The sequence below is a fragment of the Oryx dammah genome, unplaced genomic scaffold, assembly GCF_014754425.2.
Source record: "Oryx dammah isolate SB20612 unplaced genomic scaffold, SCBI_Odam_1.1 HiC_scaffold_5, whole genome shotgun sequence".
In the NCBI taxonomy this organism is placed as follows: domain Eukaryota; kingdom Metazoa; phylum Chordata; class Mammalia; order Artiodactyla; family Bovidae; genus Oryx; species Oryx dammah.
Genome location: NW_024070189.1, coordinates 23,962,310 through 23,985,142, shown reverse-complemented (window position 1 = coordinate 23,985,142; position 22,833 = coordinate 23,962,310).

The following is a 22,833-nucleotide window of genomic DNA, read 5'->3' as shown; positions in this document are numbered from 1 at the left end:
GCAGAGAGCTGCCTGCTGCAGCCCCCTCTCTCATCCGCCCTCCCAGACTCCCTCTAGTGTCCCTCACACAAACAGAAGAGCAGTTTCCCGAGTCCCAGTCCTCGTTTTCCAAAACTACAGAAACAAAACTACAAAACAAGAACCGTGGGTTGAAACTGAGAGATACTACTGTTAGGGAGTTAGAATAGGAAACAGGAGTCCAGAATGGCGGTGGCTAAAAGACAAGGGAAAAGCCCGCGAAAATAGAACAAAGGAGGTCTGAGGACCAGAGTGAGGACCTCAGGTAGAACAAACAGCATGCCTGCCCAGTTTACATAGGGCAGGCCCAGAGGGAGGAAAAAACAGAGAAAAAGAGGAGCCAAGGGCCCGGGGTCTCTCTCTCCTCTCTCTCTCTCTCCCCTGCGCACGCACACAGTTCTCTCCCTCTCTCCCTCTCTCCTTCTCTCTCTTCTCTTTGAGTCCTTTGGGTCAGCATGCCCCCACGCCTCAAGGATGTATTTTCCTTTATTTTCTAAATAAAACTGAGGAAGCTATAACACTGTCCCAGAGTGGTGACACGCCGAGGGCTTTAGTGTCCCTCGCTTCAAATTTTTGCTGAGAGGAGACAGAACCGAGGAGATTACACTCCCCTGACACTACCTTCATAACCAACCCAGGGTCTTTTTTAACATGAGAAAGGATTCACTCCTCCTTACCCTCGTTCTCTTATATTAAAACGTGAACCCATGTGCTGATTCATTTCTCTGAGAAGAGACAAAAGACCTTCTTAGTATCATCACCTTAATCCCTAGAAATATTCATTAAGGTAGACATCTTACTTGGTGCTCTTTGTATCACTTGCACAGCACATAATGTTCTTAAAAAATGTTAGTTGAATGAATAAATGTGTAATAGTATATTCGCAGCATAACTCTGACTCCTGAATTCTCTTTAAACAATGAATTTTTCATCTCTTTTGATCATTGAACTAGGTTATAAATATTTATACCATAAAAACTGCAGCACCATAGAAATATGAATGCAAAATGTCAGAAGTTCTTGTGTTTCATTAAAACAGTTAATAAAGATTTTGCGTATTACTCTCTTAACCTCCAGACAGATAGAAAGAAAGAAATTAAAACTCTCCTCCTTGATTTCTTCTTGAATTGAATTTACCCTGTTAAAACTCCAGTGATGCTTCAAGCTACTCTTTGGATTTTCTATTTTGCACAAAAGATATAGGTGTACTATTCAGCCTTCATATGAAAGGAGTGAGAGGTTATCTCCTCTTTCTTATTTTTGGCTTCACTTTCCTCAATCAGTCTCCTCTCCCTTGGGTGCTGTAGCACTCTCCAGGTGCAAGGAACTCAACCATGTGCTATAAAAGAGTTATTTTAGAGAGAGTTCTATCAAGTATCTACGGACAGATAAGATCTAACACCTACAAAATTCCATTCACTTTGCCTAGCTACATGCTTAGCTTTCTATCTGGTTTATAACTTTCATTGTGTCATCACTGAATAGTCTTTTCCAAAAGCATATGACACACATTTGAGTATGAAATAAAAGAGAACTGATTCATTGAAACAGTGGCCTTTAAATTTTTTTTTCCTCTCAAATAAAATATTTGAAAGGGGCAATGTAAAAATCTGTTGTTTTCATGGCAATTATTCAAATTCTCCAAGTCTTTCTCATATTTGAGGATATTATTTTGCAGACATGTCAGGAATTAGAATCTTTTTGCAAAAATTCTTGTTAAATATTAGAAAAACAATCTAGCTCTAAAGAACAATGTGTATAAACACATCTTAATGCATTGCATAGTCAATGTAATATTTAAACCCAGCCATCCATTTTATTTTACAAACCATATGTTTTATTGTTTTTCTTGACATTAATTGTGTTATTAGGGGATTATGGACAAGTGTATTTGTCATTTGTTTATGACCTTTTTGAGGGTTCACCAGAAGTATGCTCATACAGTTAAAGATCAGTTCCTGCTCACCAGACTGTTTACAATAGAAGAAGAAATGGAAGGTCAAAGTCTTAGTAGTATAATCCCATTGGCAGTCCCTTGATTTTCCATATAAACTAGATTAACTTTACCTTGCCCTTAGAATTTAAACAAAACAAAAAAATCAGTTTTAAAATCTACAGCTGATTCTAAATCAATCCTTCCCTGTGACCTTGGGGATGTTTAGTAAGACTCCTGGCCTTTACCCACTAGATCCCAGTTGCACCTCCCAAGTTGTAACACTGAAAGGGTATCCTGAGACTCTTACCCCCAGTTAAGAGCTGCTAACATTACCTCTTGACTATTGCTCTTCCATTCTATTTTTCTTGTCCCCATTTTTGTAGCCCATTATGGCATATAGAGATCAGGTTATCTTCTTTCTAAATTATTTATTCAGTTGCTTACCCTGGAAGATTGACCTAGATTTAATCACAAGGCAGACTTAGTTTAGAGACAGCTAGATAGCTCTTGCTGGAAGTAATGGTTGCCTGGTTATTTGAATTCTACTAGCCTTTTGTATAGGAGAAGGCAATGGCACCCCACTCCAGTACTCTTGCCTGGAAAATCCCATGGACGAAGGAGCCTGGTAGGCTGCAGTCCATGGGGTCGCTGACAGTTGGACACGACTCAGTGACTTCACTTTAATTTTTCACTTTCATGCACTGGAGAAGGAAATGGCAACCCACTCCAGTGCTCTTGCCTGGAGAATCCCAAGGATGGGGGAGCCTGGTGGGCTGCTGTCTATGGGGTCGCACAGAGTCGGACATGACTGAAGCAACTTAGCAGCAGTAGCAGCAGCAGCCTTTTGTATGAGGGTGATATTAAGAAAGGACCATGTTCTAAACATCCAGTACTTAAAGCTGTTTGTTCTCAGAGTGGTAACAGAGTGAAATTCTTTTTGGTAAGGTTGAATGATGTGAATTTTCACTTGGTTTCCCAAGTGGCACAGACAGTAAAGAATCTGCCTGCAATGCAGGAGACCTGGATTCAGTCTCTGGGTGGGGAAGATCTCCTGGAGAAGGGAATGGTAACCTACTCCAGTATTCTTGCCTGGAGAATTCCATGGGCCAAGGAACCTGGTGGTCTACAGTCTATGGGGTTTCAAAGAGTCAGACATGACTGAGCAAATAACACTTTCACTTTCTTAATAAACATATAAATAAATATAATCTTTAAATATATTTTATAAAATTTATATAATATATATTTAAATATAAATATAGTTTATTTTTATAAAACTAATACTTTTAAAAATTATTAACTGTGTCCTTTATCCCATTTACTGGGTAGTGATTATTTACTACTTAATAATATAATTTAATAATATAGTGTTAGTCTTTGAGCTAAAGTCTTAGGAGGGAGTATTGGTAGTATGACTAACACATGAACCCAGTCATTTGTTAACAGCATTTCTTATATTCTAGATCACCCAAATAATGCCTAAGAAATCAGAAAATAATCAGTTAAAAAGAGAGGAACTCTTATTATGACCAACAAAAAATTTAATCTAGGAGAAATGAGAAAATATTAGTTCTACAAAATAATTAATACCATTATATTAGGACAATACACAATCTTGAATAAGCAGAAGCTCATCCAGCCCTATATTTAATAGGTGATAGACACAACTGTGACTCAAGCCTGAAAATGGAAACTTTAGATCTTGGATTTTTTTTTTTTCAGTGCACAGAGCAAAATAGACTTGAGGTATATAAGCAATTTATTTGTTGTGGTTAATGAAGACTTGGGGTTTCTAATGGAAAAGAAATAAAAACGAATGTATGAAAGTGCTAACTCAAGTGAGAAGTGAAAGTGTTAGTTGCTCAGTCGTGTTCATCTCTGCGACCACATGGCCTGTATGTAGCCTACCATGTTCTTCCGTCCATGGGATTCTCCAGGTAAGTATACTGGAGTGGGTAGCTGTTTCCTTCTTCAGGGGATCTTCCTGATCCAGGAATTGAACCTGGGTCTCCTGCATTGCAGGCAGACTCTGCTGTCTGCACCACCAGAGAAGCCCATAAATATGTATAAATTATTTTTTTCCTGCTTTTTTAATCAAATCTTTTTAAACCAAGGGCCCAAACTTTCAATGAGTAACATAAGTCAGGGAAAAGCAGCAGGCAGGACGTGGCCAGAATTCATCAAGGCATAAGGTAGCACATAATACATTGTCAGAGTATTTTAAAAATGTACAGTAATAGGAACTATAGGTTTACTATTCTAGAATTAAAGCCATAATTCTTGGTAGAAAATCTCAGCTTTTAACTATTTTATAGCTGATAATTCTGTATGACATGTCTCCTTTCTCAGTTGCCTGTGTGTATATTTAAAGTAGCTTATCTTTGAAGGAAATGAAATTCTGACATTTTTCCTTTTTCTCTCTAATCATAAAGCTTTTTGTGTGTGTTTTTGTTTTGGGATGAGGAGTGGTTTCTTTTGTCCTGGTTTTCTATATCAATCATTTATCAGACTAGATTACAAATTCTGTTTCAGGGAAAAAGTGAATGAACTTTATGAATTCCTCTTTATCTCCCCTACATTCAAAAGAGTAGTTATCATACATTTAGTGAGTAAAGGGAGCTTTAATTTAAATAATTTGTATCAGGAAAAAATGTTTAAACCATAATTTTATATGGAAAATAAACTTTCCTCAAAAATGACTAATTTCCCCACAAGACTGATAAATAAGAAGATACAATAAATTCCTCAAATAACACAGGCAAATCTTTTGGTTTCCTGGAAAGAGTAGAATTAAGCAACCAATTGGAAGACTATCAGAAGTTATCCATTTATCTGACGCACATTCAACTCTCTCCTGGGCCACTGGATTTTATCTTGTGATGAGTTTTAGGCTAAAAATTGGGAAAAGAATTTCAAAATCACTTTTATTAAGGAGGCCTCATCATTGCTGAGCTGTTACCAAATGGTTTATACATGCAGCACTCAAAAGAGATTTATTTTTCATTTGGAGCTTAGGGAAATATACAATAGAGCAACAAATGACAAATGCCATAATTGCTTAGGGGTATTATCATTTCTAGTGTGACAGATCAAATCTGGAAGTTTAAAATAAACTAAGCAAGCGTTCACTCTGCTAAATAGCATGAACCAAGTAATTGCTTACTCTTTTCAGAGTTCAATGGAAAGTCATCTGTTAGAACAAAGGGATTTCAGTTTTGTCACTGAACAATAAATGTGCTCAATGAAGCTTGACTGGCTTTTTGTTATTCTTCTCTATGCTACCCAGCATAAAACGAAGATCAACTTCAAGGCGCAAGTGGTTTTCTGGCTCTGAGCTGGCACCGTTGTAGAGAGAGAATATTTCCGTCTACATAAACCGAAAGACTTCTCTTCATTTCACTTGTGAATAATGACCTGAAGGTCAAAAGGTATGGCGGCTTTTTGGCATTTCTTTACCATTTTCAAGTATTGAACTTTTAAAACAACACTGGCCCCTGCATGCCACACGTGATGTTTATGTCATTTGTCTCACAGGAGGTCTGTGTAGAGCTGATGAGTCACAAGTCATGATTATGAATGTTAATAACCATATTTTCTATAGGTATGCTTGGAGAAAGAGCCATAGAAAGAGGAACAAATGTTTATTTGAATTTCTACCAGGCATCAGAAACATTTTTGAATATCACTGAAATACCATTGCATAGCACTTTCCTACTTCCTTGAAGTTTTGAAGGGGGTGAGAGTTTTATTTGAAGTCACAGGTCACTGAAAAGTTCAGGGAACATTACTACCATATCTGTGGTGGCTATGGTAATGCCTCAGTGCACGCCCAGTGAAAAGTGACAATTGAAGAAAGACGACTCCACAGTACCAAGAGCATAGCTACTGTCAGATGTTCTCGTGTAGTGAACAAGTGCTGACAGCCTAAACCAACTCCTAGCTCTGCCCCTTCCTAGCTAGGTGATTTTAAGCAACATACCCATTTTGTGATGCTTCCTCAACTGAAAAAAAAAAAACAAAAAAACTAAAACAACATATACCTTCCACAAGGTGCAATTATGAAGATTAAATGATTAAATGGCCATCGTAAGCACTTTAGGAAAGAAAGAGAATTAAGTATTATAATAGAGTTACAAAATATGCTAATTTCTTGAATAATATTGTAAACTCTTTTTAGAATAAATAAGATAAAAATAATGGGATACATGATGACTGGATTTATAAAAGTAAAATTTACTTTTAAGAATCTACATAAATTTTTTTTTATCTAGAGTTGGTACATAAGTGATTGGCTGTTTGCTTGGAATTTTCCAGGCTTTCATCATGCTATTTCTTCTCTTTCAAAGGATATGAATAAATCATTCTTTGAATTTTCACAGCACCTTTTTTTTAAAGTGCCCCAAAGATTTTTTGTTTTTTAAATTTGATTGAAGGATGGTTGATTTACAATGTTGTGTTAGTTTCAGGTGTTACAGCAAACTGATTCAAATATACATATGTTCATTCTTTTTCATATTCTTTTCTGATATTGGTTATTATGGAATATTGAGTAGAGTTCCCTGTGCTACACAGCAGGTTATTAGTTACCTCTCTTATATATAACAGTGTATATATATTAATCTCAAACTCCTGATTTATCCCACTCAACATTTCCCCTCTGTTAACCATAAGTTTGTTTTCAATATCCTTAAGTCTGTGTCCATCTTGTAAGTTCACTTGTATCATTTTTAAAATTAGAAGCCACGTGAGTGATATCATATAATAGTCTTCTTTGTCTGAGTTCACTTAGTATGATAATCTCTAGGTCCATCTATGTTGCTGCAGATGGCATTGTTTCATTCTTTTTATGGCTGAGTAATATTCCATTGTATATTGTACCACAACATACAATGTGGTATATTGTATATTATATATATATGTATAAAGAAGCTTGTACTGCATCTTCTTTATCCATTCACCTGTTGATAGATACTTAGGTTGTTTCTATGGCTATTGTAAATAGTGCTGCAATGAACATTGGGGAACATTATCTTTTCTAATTATGATTTTCTCTGGATATATGCCCAGAGGTGGGCTTACTGGATCATATGGTAGTTCTAGTTTTAGTTTTTAAGGACTCACTATGTATAGCCATACATATCCCAACCCAAAAGGTTAAATTTTTCTTCTAAACATCTCTGTTATCTATATTAATGCCATTTGGAAATTTCTATTTCTGAGTGACTCATTCATCGAACAGTACATAGAAGTATGAGGGAACTTCAAGTTACTGCTTTCCACTATCAAATAATGCTGGCAATGACAATTAAAATAGAGAATCTATTAGCTGAAAGGATTGCCTAGGATTTCACTAGAAACCCATGACTGGTGGTTAGTCCTACCAGGAAGCTTATTTGTGATGTAATCCTCAAGTGGGACATTATAACTATGAAATTAAATTTTCTGATTATCAGAAGATTATGACAACAGACATATGAGGGATTGACCTTTAAAAAAATCAAATAAAAGCATATGTTTCAAAACACCACTGAAAAACTCATAGGTTTTTAATCTGATATTAAAAGGATAACTTGGCATCTTTCAGTAGCACAGAGTCACAGATATATTTAATTATTATCAAGGAACTTAGCAAGGAGTGCAAGGTCTTTGGCTCTTGAAAGAAGACTTCGAACTGAATGGGAGTAGGGGCTCCCTGGCTCTTTTATTGGAGTCACAGCTTTGCTACCACAGTGCAGGCAATGCAACTTCCTTGGAAATTGAGGTTGAAGCTGAAGTGTGAGGGCTCTGTCGTGAATCATCTCTGATTAGGAGACACCTAAGGGAAATCTCTGTATCTCTTCCTCCTGCTCTCCATGAGTACTGCCAGCTTCTTGGTCTGGGTACTCATCACCCTAATTTGGACTTGGTTTCAATAGTCTTCTCAGCCATCGTCCTGCCTCCATTGATGCCCACACTCAGTCTATCTTCCAGTCGTCATAATTATTATTCTAAAATGCCTGTCCACAAAGGATTTTTAATATCTATGCTTTATAAAGGACTTTCACTGATTGATTAAAAACAACTCTAGAGAATAATAAGGAAAGTTATGACCAACCTAGATAGCATATTCAAAAGCAGAGACATTTCTTTGCCAACTAAGGTCCGTCTAGTCAAGGCTATGGTTTTTCCAGTGGTCATGTATGGGTGTGAGAGTTGGACTGTGAAGAAAGCTGAGCGCCAGGGAACTGATGCTTTTGAACTGTGGTGTTGGAGAAGACTCTTGAGAGTCCCTTGGACTGCAAGGAGATCCAACCAGTCCATTCTAAAGGAGATCAGTCCTGGGTGTTCTTTGGAAGGAATGATGCTGAAGCTGAAACTCCAGTACTTTGGCCACCTCATGCAAAGAGTTGACTCATTGGAAAAGACTCTGATGCTGGGAGGGATTGGGGGCAGGAGGAGAAGGGGATGACAGAGGATGAGATGGCTGAATGGCATCACCGACTTGATGGACATGAGTTTGAGTGAACTCCGGGAGTTGGTGATGGACAGGGAGGCCTGGCGTGCTGCAATTCATGGGGTCCTAAACAGTTGGACACGACTGAGTGACCGAACTGAACTGAACTGATGCTTTATAAAGGGCTCTTGCTGATTGATTATAAACATCTCTAGAGAATAATAGGCAAAGAATATTAATAGGCAATTGACAGTAAAGCAATTCAAATGCCCAGTGCATAGTAAAATGATTCCTAGGAGGAGTCAGAAAAAAGCAAACTCAAGTAATGATAGGATACTATTCACACTTAATAGACTGGCAAAAACTGGAAAAGAGTGATGCTACTTATAGGTGGTAAGTATATAGGGAAAAGGTACTTTCATGCATTTCTGGTATAAAATCAATTATAACAGACATTTCTAGAAAGAAATCTGGCAATACCCATTAAAATTAAAAATAAACTATACTTCAACTCATCAATCCCCCTTTTAAAGATTTAATCTCTGAAATGTGCTGTGCTCAGGTGCTTAGTCATGTCCAACTCTTTGCAACCCCCTGGGCTATAGCCCTCCAGGCTCTTCTATCCATGGAGTTCTCCAGGCAAGAATACTGAAGTGTGTTGCCATTTCCTTCTCCAGGGATCTTCCTGACCCAGGTATCAAACCCATGTATCCTGCATTGGCCACTGGATTCTTTACCACTGGGCTACCAGACTGGGAAGCCTCAGTCTATGAAATAACACCAGTCAACAAGAATAAGGATGTACTTATAAGGAAGTTTATTGCCATGTAGTTGACAGTATCAAAAACTGAAGACACATTGAATGTCCATGAAATGGTTGAATAAACTGTAGTACATTCATTCTACAAGGATAGTATTCAGCCATTAAAAAGACTAGTAAGATCTATACCAGTTGAGGGATTTTTAGAATATATTGTTGAGTAGAAAAATCTATATGAAGAACATAGTATACGATATGAGTTCATTTTTCTCAAATGATGGCAAAAGTCTTATGTAAATATGATTGTCAGCATGTGTCAATATGTTAACATCAGTAGGATATTGAGAAGACATGATAGAGGAGGGGAAAGAAGTAAATAAGTTAAAATAGGAGAAAAAGAGAATAAAATGTTTACATAATAAACATGGAGTATCTTATATGATTCAGTTTATGTAAAATGTATGTGTATATGTTACATACCTCTCAATATGGCAAATGTAAAGAGATGCAGGAAATATGGTCAACAAAATGTTAATGATGGTATGTCAAGGTGATACAAATTTTGAAACATTTTCATTATACTTTCTTGTATCTTTTTTCTTATATTATTTCTGTGTTTTAAATTTTTACATTGAATGTATACTATATTTAATTCAAAAAAAGGATAAACTGTTTTATTTGTGGGAAAAAGTCACACTTTTTATTACTTCTCTGTTTAACCCTAAATATTTCTCAATGACCTTACAGGATGAAGTCCATATAAATGTAGCATAAGGTCTTTTGTGATCTGACTCCTGACTATCTGTTCAATTTTATTTCCAGTAGCTTTCCCTCTCAGCCATTCTGAATTACAGCAATCTTCTGAATACCTCATGGTGTTTCAATCACTCTGTCTTTGAACTCATTCTCCCTTTCTCTAAAATGTATTTTATACATGCCTTACTTGCCTGAAAATGCCTTCCCATTTATGCTGCAAATTTCAGTTTGGGTATCCACCCATCTAAGATGTCTTCACCAGTATCCCCCAGGATAAATTTCCCACTAATGATTCAGCAAACATTAACTGAGCATCTGTATGCCTAGCATTATGTTCCTATTTAGCAATAATAAATAATAACAATCCTTATTCTCAAATAATATTCAATAGGAAACATAGTCTAGCAATGCAACAATTACAGCTTAGTTAGGTAAATATAATGATGGAGATATGGGCTGAGGGAGAGGAGCACAGAGGTAGCTAAATCAGTGAGGGAAGTCAAAGAGAGCTTCACAGCATGAGCAAAATTTGAGTTAGAATTTTTGAAGAATTTTGGTAAGTGGATGTTAATTCTTCCTAAAATAAGTTTGGTCATTCCTAGCAGAGGAAACTTCCTATAAGAAAGCACATGTACCAGCAACCATGGTGGCACAGGTGTTAAAGAATCTGCCTGCAATGTAGGAGGCCCAAGTTCAATCCCTGGGTTGGCAAGATCTCCCGGAGAAGGGAATGGCAACCCACTACAGTATTCTTGTCTGGAGAATTCCATGGACCGAGGAGCCTGGTGGGCTACAGTCCTTGGGGTCCCAAAGAGTTGGACACGACTGAACAACTAACACATCCATACATATTCTATATCTTGGATAATATCCATCAACAGACTGACCTGTGTTTGTTTTTCCTCCACTGGATATGAACACCGTGACAACAGGGATGTGTCTTTATCATCACTGATCTCTCTTATGGCAGCTGGCACAATGCCTGACACAGAATGGGTGTTCTGTAGCTGGGGGTTGCCCTGGACTCCGTTGAATCCTGTCCCTTTAGTTCTCCTCATAAATATCCTCATTTAACCTAGTCATGTATAGCATAGTGAATTTTCTAACTATTTTTATTCATTTTAATTTACACCAAGGTCTTGAATCCTTTGTGGAATTTTGTTGATTGGAAACAAAGCATGTTCCTTTCAGTACTTCATTTATATTCCATTTAGCATGCAATTTTAATTTTATTACCTTCTTAACATCTTTTATCTTTTATTCAAAAGGGAACAGCAAAAGTGCCTACATACATCAGCGGATCCCAGCAACAACTGAAATGTTTTTCTAAAACAAGAGAAACTAGAAACTTTGATTCATTTCTCTCACTTAGGGAAGAAGGAATTCCTCTCAGTTCCCCAAGAGAGGATTCCTATTATTAGGGTTTTTGTTTTACCTTTTATCTTTTTCAAATTAAATTTATGGTTAGCAAAGAAATACATGTGTATTGCTTAAAATTTATTCAAATGCTACCAGAAGACTTAAAATGAAAATTAGCGGTTGTTCCTTGCCCTACTCCACACATCACCCCACCCCTCAATCTCCAGGGATAACTACTCTTGGCTATTTTCTGGTATTTACATTCAGCTTTCTAAATAGTATGCTTATATCTCTAGTTCTTTTATTTATTTTAGACAGCGATTTGTTTCCAGTATGGCATCTATAGTACTTTAAAATATTTCAGCATAGAAAGAGACATGTGTGCGGGTGTGTGTGTTGTTTTGGCTTAATTATACCCTGTGTGTGGCCACTAACTCTAATCATACCTTAGACACAGCTAGAATTCTAATCAGGAAACCTACCCTCCAGAGGCCATCACTACAAATGCTTCTGTCTTGTTTTTTTTCCCCTATCCCACAGATTTTGATAATTAGCATAATGAATGTTTTTTAAAAAATGATTTTCCATAGGCAAATTAGTGGCTTGTAAATGGAAATTCGAAAGAGAGCTCATCACAAAATTAGCAGTATTCAAGATACATGGACTGGCTTAAATATTTCAGGGGCATCCTTACCCATACATGGAAATAATCTAAAGAAATCTGGAGTTTATAGCTTTAGGATTTATCCTAGACTTAATTTCTAGAGGGTTCCCTGAATGAACTAATTTGAGAAAATTCTGGTTATCAGTTGCTGATCTTATGATTAAGTGTATCTTGTCTTGAAACATTTTCTTATTTGCCTTGGATACAGTCTTCATGCTGGATATGGTCAGAACACTAAAAAGGATGAAACAGAGACTTTCTAAATGGTATAACTGTTTATGTACCTGCTCACTGATGAATGTTTATGTAATAGGTGAAAATGTATATATTATTTGTTCTGAGACTGACTTTTTTATTAAAGGCTAGTTGGAAGATGTTGAATAGTAGCTAAACTTTACCCACTTTAGTCTTCTTTGGAAGCTTCTGTGTTAATTAAAAATGCAGAACTCTATTGATCTGAGTCAATTTGCACAAATACTTATATAGTCAATTATTCAGCCCCCTTACACAACTTTCCCATTACTCAATCTTTCCTATAAAAGTTTATCATAGTTTTTGGTTAAATTAATTTTAGTGTTTTCATTAATACAATTACAAAATATTATTCATTTCTGAGGCAATTAGTATATTATGATTACGTTTCATTCATTGGTCACCTTTTCATTTTTCTTGCATCAATGCCCCATTTTTAAAATTTATTTTATTTTCTCCCTTTATTTCTTATGTCTTAGTTTCCTTTCACTGTCCCTTGATAAAATTACCCACCCTGTTAAACCTCTCACATAATCTGTCAGTTGCATTTTTTTGCCTCTAGACACCAGCTTTCTACTCTAGGGTTGATTGGTTGCTTGTTATATACCTGCTACTTTCCTGAGACTTCCTTTTGCTACGTACTGTACCTTTCTCCTCTATGTGACCCCTATTTCCTGGACCATTTTTTCCTACATTTTGGGTTATGTTCTCAGTACAATAAAGAATTGATGCTTTTGAACTGTGGTGCTGGAGAAGACTCTTGAGAGTCCCTTGGACTGAGAGGAGATCCAACCAGTCCATCCTAAAGGAGATCAGTCCTGGGTGTTCATTGGAAGGACTGATGCTAAAGCTGAAACTCCAGTACTTTGGCCACCTCATGAGAAGAGCTGACTCATTGGAAAAGACCCTGATGCTGGGAGGGATTGGGGGCAGGAGGAGAAGGGGATGACAGAGGATGAGATGGCTGGATGGCATCACCGACTCGATGGACTTTAATTTGAGTGAACTCTGGGAGTTGGTGATGGACAGGGAGGCCTGGCAAGCTGCGATTCAGTTGGTCCCAAAGAGTCAGACACGACTGAGCGGCTGATCTGAACTGAACTGAACAATAAAGAATATCATTTGGTAAATTCCTGAGAAACAGTGTATATGAGGTGCAAATTTTGACTCCTTGAATAGCTGAAACAGTGTAATGGCTGGGTCATATGGTAGGTGTTTAACTTTTCAAGTAACCATTAAACTGTTTTCTAAAATAGTTGTATTATTTTTATACTCCCATCAGCAGTGTATGAGTTTCAGTTCCTCCATCATCACTAGTCCTTGGTATGGTCAGTCTTCTTAATTTTAGCAATTTCTCACAGGTTGTAGTGGTATCTCCCTGAAGTTTTAATTTCTCTGATTAAGAAGTTTGATTTCTCTGATGATCAGTGATTCTGGGCATCACTTAATGTGTTTATTTGTCATACATGTATCTTCTTTAGGTATATATCTGTGGAAATCTTTTGCCATGTTTTCTTTAAATTATTTTCTTGTTAATGAATTTTTAGATTTCCTTGTAGACTATGGATACAAGTCCTTTAACATATATGTGATTTGTAAATAGTCTCTCTCAGTCTGTGGTTTGTCTTTTCATCCTTTTAATAGTGTTTTTAAAAGAGAAGATGTTCTTAATATTGTCGAATTCCAACTATCATTTTTTTTCCTTTTTTGGACCATGCTTTTGGAGCTTTCCCTGACCTAAACTTAGTTTTATATTAGAAGTCTTATAGTTTTAGGTTCTCCATATAAATTTATCTTCTATTACAAATTAATTATTTTATGCTGCAAAATCCAGTTTCAATTTTTTTTCTTTTTGTGTATGAATATCCAGATTTTCCAACATGTCACAACATTGCAAAGACTACATTTTCTTTAATGAGATGGCTTTGCATCTTTGTTGAAAATTATTTGACCATATAGTTGTGGATCTATTTCTGAACTCTTTATTCAGTTGATATGTTGGTCTATCTTCATGCCAATACCACAATAACTTGAATGCTGCTGCTAAGTCACTTCAGTCGTGTCCAACTCTGTGTGACCCTATAGACGGCAGCCCACCAAGCTCCCCTGTCCCTGGGATTCTCCAGGCAAGAACACTGGAGTGGGTTGCCGTTTCCTTCTCCAAAGCATGAACGTGAAAAGTGAAAGTGAAGTCGCTCAGTCATGTCCGACTCTTCGCGACCCGATGGACCGCAGCCTACCAGGCTCCTCTGTTGGTCTCTTTATAATAATTATTGCATAAATAGTTTGTCTTCCAATTTTGTTATTCTTTTCAAGACTGCTATTTTTGGTCTTTTGCATTTTCATATGAATTTATAATCAGTTTGTAAATTTCTCCAAAAAAAGATCTTCTGAGATTTTGAGAGGGATTAAATTAAATCTCTGCATGTAATGTTACATTGGTGTCTAATTTTCTTGCAGTGATCTCTGGTCTTTCCTGTTCTATTGTTTGCTTCTGTTTCTTTGCATTGATCACTGAGGAAGGCTTTCTTATCTCTCTTTGCTATTCTTTAAAATTCTGCATTCAGATGGATATATTTCCTTTCTCCTCTGCCTTTAGCTTCTCTTCTTTTCTCAGCTATTTGTAAGTCCTCCTCAGACAACCAGTTTGCATTTTGCATTTCTTTTCCTGTGATGGTTTTGATCACCACCTCCTATACAATGTCACGAACCTCTATCCCTATTTCTTCAGGCACTCTGCCTGTCAGATCTAATCCCTTGAATCTACTTGTCATTTCCAGTGTATAATTGAAAAGATTCTGATTTAGGTCACACCTGAATGGTCTAGTGGATTTCCCTACTTTGTTCAATTTAAGTCTGAATTTTGCAATAAGGAGTTCATGATCCAAGCCACAGTCAACTTCCTGTCTTGTTTTTACTGATTGTATAGAGCTTCTCAATCTTTGGCTACAAAGAATATAACCAATCTGACCATCTGGTGATGGCCATGTGTAGAGTCACCTCTTGTGCTGTTGGAAGAGGGTGTTTGCTACGACCAATGCATTCTCTTGGCCAAATTCTGTTAGCCTTTGCCCTGCTTCATTTTGTACTCCAAAGCTAAACTTGCCTGTTACTCCAGATATCTCTTGACTTCTTATTTTGCATTCCAGTCCCCTATGATGAAAAGGACATCTTTTTTCGGTGTTAGTTCTAGAAGGTCTTGTAGGTCTTCCTGGAACTGTTCAACTTCAGCTTCTTCAGCATTAGTGGTTGGGGCATAGACTTGGATTACTGCGATATTGCAACAGTAAGAACCGGACATGGAACAATGGACTTGTTCCAAATTGGGAAAGGTTTATGTCAAGGCTGTATATTGTTACCCTGCTCATTTAACTTATATGCAGAGTACATCATGCAAAACACTAGGCTGGATGAAGCACAAACTGGAATCAAGATTGCCAGGAGAAATACCAATAACCATAGATAGGCAGATGACATCACCCTTATGGCAGAAAGCAAAGAGGAACTAAAAAGAGCCTCTTGATGAAAACAAAAGAGGAGAGTGAAAAAGCTGGCTTAAAACTCAACATTCAAAAAACTAAGATAATGGCATTTGGTCCCATCACTTCATGGCAAATATATGGGGGAAAAAAATGGAAACAATGATAGACTATATTTTCTTTGGCTCCAAATCATTTCATGACTGCAGCCATGAAATTAAAAAATACTTGTTCCTTGGAAGAAAAGCTATGACAAACATAAACAGCATATTTAAAACCAGAGACATTACTTTGCTAACAAATGTCTGTCTAGTCAAAGCTATGGTTTTTCCAGTAGTCATGTATGGATGTGAGAGCTGGACCATAAAGAAAGCTGAGGACTGAAGAACCAATGCTTTTGAACTGTGGTGCTGGAGAAGAAAGACTCTTGTGAGTCCTTTGGACAGCAAGGAGATCAAACCAGTCAATCCTAAAAGAAATCAGTCCTGAATATTCATTGGAAGGAATAATTTTGAAATTGAAGCTCCAATACTTTGGCCACCTGATATAAAGACTTGATTCACTGGAAAAGATCCTGATGCTGGGAAAGATTTAAGGCAAGAAGAGAAGGGGACAAAAGAGGACAAGATGGTTGGATGGCATCACCAACTCTATGGACATGAGTTTGAACAAGCTCCAGGAGTTGGTTAGACATGGAAGCCTGGTGTGCTGAAGTCCATGGGGTCTCAAAGAGTTGGACATGACTGAGTGACTGAACTGAACTGAAATTAAATCTATAAATAAAATTGGGGAGAACTGTAATTTTGGGTTCTTCTTTCATTTCAGTTCAGTCACTCAGTCGTGTCCGACTCTTTGGGACACCATGAACGTCAGCACGCCAGGCCTCCCTGTCCATCACCAACTCCCAGAGTCCACCCAAACCCATGCCCATCAAGTCAGTGATGCCATCCAACCATCTCATCCTCTGTCATCCCCTTCTCCTCCTGCCCTCAATCTTTCCCAGCATTAAGGTCTTTTCCAATGAGTCAGCTCTTCGCATCAGGTGGCCCAAGTATTGGAGTTTCAGCTTCAACATCAGTCCTTCCAATGAACACCCAGGACTGATCTCCTTTAGGATAGACTGGTTGGATCTCCACACAGTCCAAGGGACTCTTAAGAGTTTTCTCCAACACCACAGTTCAAAAGCATCAATATTTCACCACTCAGCTTTCTTTATAGTTCAACTCTCACATCCATACATGACCACTGGAAAAAAACATAGCCTTGACTAGATGGACCTTTGTTGGCAAAGTAATGTCTCTGCTTTTCAATATGCTGTCTAGGTTCGTCATTACTTTCCTTCCAAGGAGTAAGCATCTTTTAATTTCATGCCTGCAAGCACCATCTGCAGTGATTTTGGAGCCCAGAAAAATAAAGTCAGCCACTGTTGCCACTGTTTCCCCATCTATTTGCCATGAAGGGTTCTTCTTTATCTCCATTTACTTAAGTTTTTTTTTTTAATTTATTAGCAGAGTTTTGTACATTTTAATACAGGAGTGATGTATTTTATTGTATTTATTGCTTATGTATTTAATATTTTTATACTATTATGAATAGCATTCTATTGGTAATTTAAATTTATAACAGCTCATAGTTAGACATAATATAGATATAGTGTTATTATTGATAATTATATTATTAAAGTATTTGTTTTAAACTGCCCATATTCCCAAGGAAGTTTAAGGTGGCATTCTTCTTATATTGGCTTGACTCTATACTGAATCTGATCAAACTGATTGACTTTCCTCTGAGATATATCTTCATTCATTGAATCAATACTCACACTCTGTGTTTCAAAAGAATACTCTGGAAAGCATTGTCCAATTTGCATTAAAATGTCATTTTATTGAAAGAATCATTAAATTCAACTACTTCAGAGTTAGCTTTAGCAAGTTATTCATTCTGACTGGTCCATCAAGTTGCAGTGTTGCTCAAAACCTAACATTCTGCGGAAGTCATATCAAGATTATCTTTTAGTACAGACAACTGGTTGGTAACACCTGCCTTTAAAATTTGTCAAAGCAAAATCATCTACTCAAACTTTATGGAGCATAGCCTTGAAGCTGTTATTGTGCCTAGCCATTTGAACGAATTGAAAGGGCTATTTAGGAAAAAATTGGCTTTACTTTCTTGCCCACCTGCATCTCACTTGCAGTGGAGGGGTTGGCCTGTTTTCAAGGTTAGAGTGCAAATCAGCTTTTCAGCTTTTAGAAAAAATTGCTGACTTAATTTTTTTCATATGTAAAACTTATCAATATCTTTCTGTTTATTGCTATAGAAAATATTCATTCTTTGTGAAGCTCAGCTTTTGAATTGACTGTTACCTGGCTACTGTCATAATACCACTATTATAAATATTATTTGAAAAAACTAGTTTGATATTTTAAATAATATCCTTTGTTTAATTCATCTCATCAGCTCCATATATGAATGTCTTCACTGAGTTACTATTTAAAGTTAAGCTTCAATTTCTACTGAATTTTATCTCAAAAAATAGACATATGAAGACTTTTCTATACCTAAAGAATTTTCTATACCTACAGAATTACCACTATTACAAATATTTGAAAAAACTAGTTTTATATTTTAGATAATAATATCCTTTCTTTAATTCATTTCATCAGCTCCATATATGAATGTCTTCACTGAGTTACTATTTAAAGTTAAGCTTCAATTTCTACTAAATTTTCTCAAAAAAATAGACATATGAAGACTTTTCTATATCTACAGAATTGGGCTTGAGTTTAATATCCCTTGTAATACTCGGTAAGAATTTCTAGTGACAAGTTTTGCTTGGAACTTAATACCAGGATTTTAGTGTTTGCCCCATAGACAATATTATGTTCTTCTTTTTATAGTTGCTTTTGTTTTTTAAAAAAATGTAAGAGTAATTAAATATTGTACTCTCTGTTAACTATGGCTACAAAGCTCTGAACCAATTTTCATACTCAAAATACCACTTCATTATTCTGTCAGAATTATCACTTACCTTTCTCTAATATGGCAGCATATATCACCAATCTTTACTGTAATTGTCCTAGGGTATACTTAAAATTTTTTTTCCAGCTTTACTGAGATAATTGACATAGAATATTGTATAAGTTTAAGGGCTTCCCTGGTAGCTCAGATAGTAAATCGTCTGCCTATAATGCAGAAGACCTGGGTTCGATCCCTGGGTTGGGAAGATCCCCTGGAGAAGGAAATGGCAACCCACTCCAGGACTCTTGCCTGGAAAATCCCATGGACTGAGGAGCCTGGTAGGCTACAGTCCATGGGGTCGCAAAGAATCGGACACAACTGAGCAACTTGATTTCATTTCAAGGTGTATAGCATATTATTTTGATACATTTCAGCTCAGTCCAGTTCAGTCGCTCAGTCGTGTCTGACTCTTTGGGACCCCATGAACTGCAGCACTCCAGGCCTCCCTGTCCATCACCAACACCTGGAGTTCACTCAAACTCACGTCCATCGAGTCAGTGATGCCATCCAACCATCTCATCCTCTGTTATCCCATTTTCCTCCTGCCCCCAATCCCTCCCAGCATCAGAGTCTTTACCAATCAGTCAACTCTTCACATGAGATGGCCAAAGTACTGGAGTTTCAGCTTTAGCATCATTCCCTCCAAAGAACACCAGGACTGATCTCCTTTAGAATGGACTGGTTGGATCTCCTTGCAGTCCAAGGGACTCTCAAGAGTCTTCTAAACACCACAGTTCAAAAGCATCAATTCTTCAGTGCTCAGCTTTCTTCACAGTCCAACTCTCACATCTATACATGACCACTGGAAAAAACATAGCCTTGGCTAGATGGACCTTTGTTGGCAAAGTAATGTCTCTGCTTTTGAATATGCTATCTAGGTTGGTCATAACTTTCCTTCCAAGGAGTAAGCATCTTTTAATTTCATGGCTGCAATCACCATCTGCAGTGATTTTGCCCAAAAATGTCTGACACTGTTTCCACTGTTTCCCCATCTATTTCCCATGCAGTGATGAGACCCGATGCCATGATCTTCATTTTCTGAATGTTGAGCTTTAAGCCAACTTTTTCACTCTCCTCTTTCACTTTCATCAAGAGGCTTTTTAGCCCCTCTTCACTTGCTGCCATAAGGGTGGTGTCATCTGCATATCTGAGGTTATTGATATTTCTCCTGGCAATCTTGATTCCAGATTGTGCTTCTTCCAGCCCAGTGTTTCTCATGATTTACTCTGCATAGAAATTAAATAAGCAGGGTGACAATATACAGCCTTGACGTACTCCTTTTCCTATTTGGAGCCAGTCTGTTGTTCCATGTCCAGTTCTAACTGTTGCTTCCTGATCTGCATATAGGTTTCTCAAGAGGCAGGTCAGGTGGTCTGGTATTCCCATCTCTTTCAGAATTTTCCACAGTTGATTGTGATCCACACAGTCAAAGGCTTTGGCATAGTCAATAAAGCAGAAATAGATGTTTCTCTGGAACTCTCTTGTTTTTTTCCAAGATCCAGCGGATGTTGGCAATTTGATCTCTGGTTCCTCTGCCTTTTGTGAAACCAGCTTGAACATCAGGAAGTTCACGGTTCACATATTGCTGAAGCCTGGCTTGGAAAATTTTGAGCATTACTTTACTAGCGTGTGAAATGAGTGCAATTGTGCGGTAGTTTGAGCATTCTTTGGCATTGCCTATTTTGGGACTAGAATGAAAACTGGCCTTTTCCAGTCCTGTGGCCACTGGTGAGATTTCTAAATTTGCTCGCATATTGAGTGCAGCACTTTCACAGCATCATCTTTCAGGATTTGAAACAGCTCAACTGGAATTTCATCACCTCCACTAGCCTTGTTTGCAGTGATGCTTTCTAAGGTCCACTTGACTTCACATTCCACGATGTCTGGCTCTAGGTGAGTGATCATACCATCATGATTATCTTGGTCATGAAGATCTTTTTTGTACAGTTCTTCTGTGTATTCTTGCCACGTTTCTTAATATCTTCTGCTTCTGTTAGGTCCAGACCATTTCTGTCCTTTATCGAGCCCATCTTTGCATGAAATGTTCCCTTGGTATCTCTAATTTTCTCTAAGAGATCTCTAGTCTTTCCCATTCTGTTGTTTTCCTCTAATTCTTTGCATTGATCGCTGAGGAAGGCTTTCCTATCTCTCCTTGCTATTCTTTGGAACTCTGCATTCAGATGCTTATATCTTTCCTTTTCTCCTTGGCTTTTCATTTCTCTTCTTTTCACAGCTACTTTTGTAAGCTGTCCCCAGACAGCCATTTTGCTTTGTTGCATTTCTTTTCCCTGGGGATGGTCTTGATCCCTGTCTCCTGTACAATGTCATGAACCTCAGTCCATAGTTCATCAGGCACTTTATCTGTCAGATTTAGTCCCTTAAATCTATTTCTCACTTCCACTGTATAATCATAAGGAACTTGATTTAGGTCATACCTGAATGGTCTAGTGGTTTTCCCTACTTTCTTCAATTTAAGTCTGAATTTGTCAATAAGGAGTTCATGATCTGAGCCACAGTCAGCTCCTGGTCTTGTTTTTGCTGACTGTATAGAGCTTTTCCATCTTTGGCTGCAAAGAATATAATCAATCTGATTTTGGTGTTGATACATGTATACATTGCAAAATGATTGCTGCTATGGTGTTAACTAACACCTCCACCCTATCTTATAATTATTTCATTTTTCTTGCAAGAATATGTATGATCTACTCTATGAACAACTTTCAAATATATAGCAGTATTATTAGTTATAATCACTAGCCTGTATATTAGATCCCTTACACTTATTAATCTTATAACTGTGAATAGATATCTAAAACTCTTAACCAACATTTCTCCACCCTCCTCATCCCTGAGTCCCAGGTAATCACAACACTATTCTCTCTTTCTCTGAGTTCCAATTTCTTTTAGATTCCATATATAAGTGATGTCATATAGTATTTTTCTTTCTTTCTCTGACTTATGCCCTCAGGTTCCATCCATATTGTTACAAATGGCAGAATTTCCTTTCTCAAGGCTGAATAATATTCCATTGTGTATGTATATAAATCTTATTTTTCCAATAATCCGTTGATGGACATTCATGTTATTTTTATATCTTGGCTATTATTATGTATTATGATATAATACTGTGGTGATCTTGGGGGTGTAGATACTTTGTCAATGTTGTGTTTTTATTTCCCTTATATAAACACCCAAAAGAATGATTGCTGGATCAAATGGTATTTCTATTTTCAATTTTTTGAGGAGTTTACCTAACTGTTTTCCATAGTGACTTTACCAATTTACATTCCTGCCAACAACGCACAAGGTTTCCTTCTTCTTCATACCCTCCCCAGCACTTGTTATCTCTTGTCTTTTTGATGACACAAGACTCCGCTCTTTCTAATCTTAAATACACTAGAAAACATCTTCATGCATAAATTTAGCAAATAATCCAATGCCCCTTGTCCCTCATAATGGGCATTCTAATTGTTGCTTCTGTTGCTTTTGTTTATTTGTATTAATCCATATTACAATTAATGTAGACCACTCTGCTAATTTCCAAATACCAGTGGCATCTAAAAGTCTTTAAGGCCTAGATTCCTTATGGACTAAATTTCACTCATTTTCAATTAATAAGACTTTTTTATAAATATAAATGTATGGTAAAAATGAGTATATATATTTTATTCTAAGTATCCTTAAATTCTTTTAAGAAATAGAGTATAAACAGGAAACCTTACACAAATCAATTTCCATTGAGATACATTACATTAGTATTTCTACCATATTTTTATTTGTACATCAAAGTTATTTCTTCAAATCCTGCATTACAAAAGCAACTCAAGTCATTTTAAACTGGTAGGGAAAAGAGATGAGCATGATCAGATTTTCTATTTGCATTTCCCAAGAAAGAAGAAGTTTCAATTATATAACCACATGCTGTGCAACTGAACACTGACACTAAGGTCAGGCATGACATTTTCAGATTCCTTCAGAGCTTCCAGAAATGTAGCATGATTCCATTAATATAAAAGGTGATGAATGACTTTTCCTTTAACAAATTAATATGCTCCTACCACATGCCAGGCACTGTTCTAGGCTCTGGAGCTATATCTGTAAATAAGACAGATGAAGATCCCAGTTCTCACAGAGCTTAAATTCTGGTAGGGGGAAACA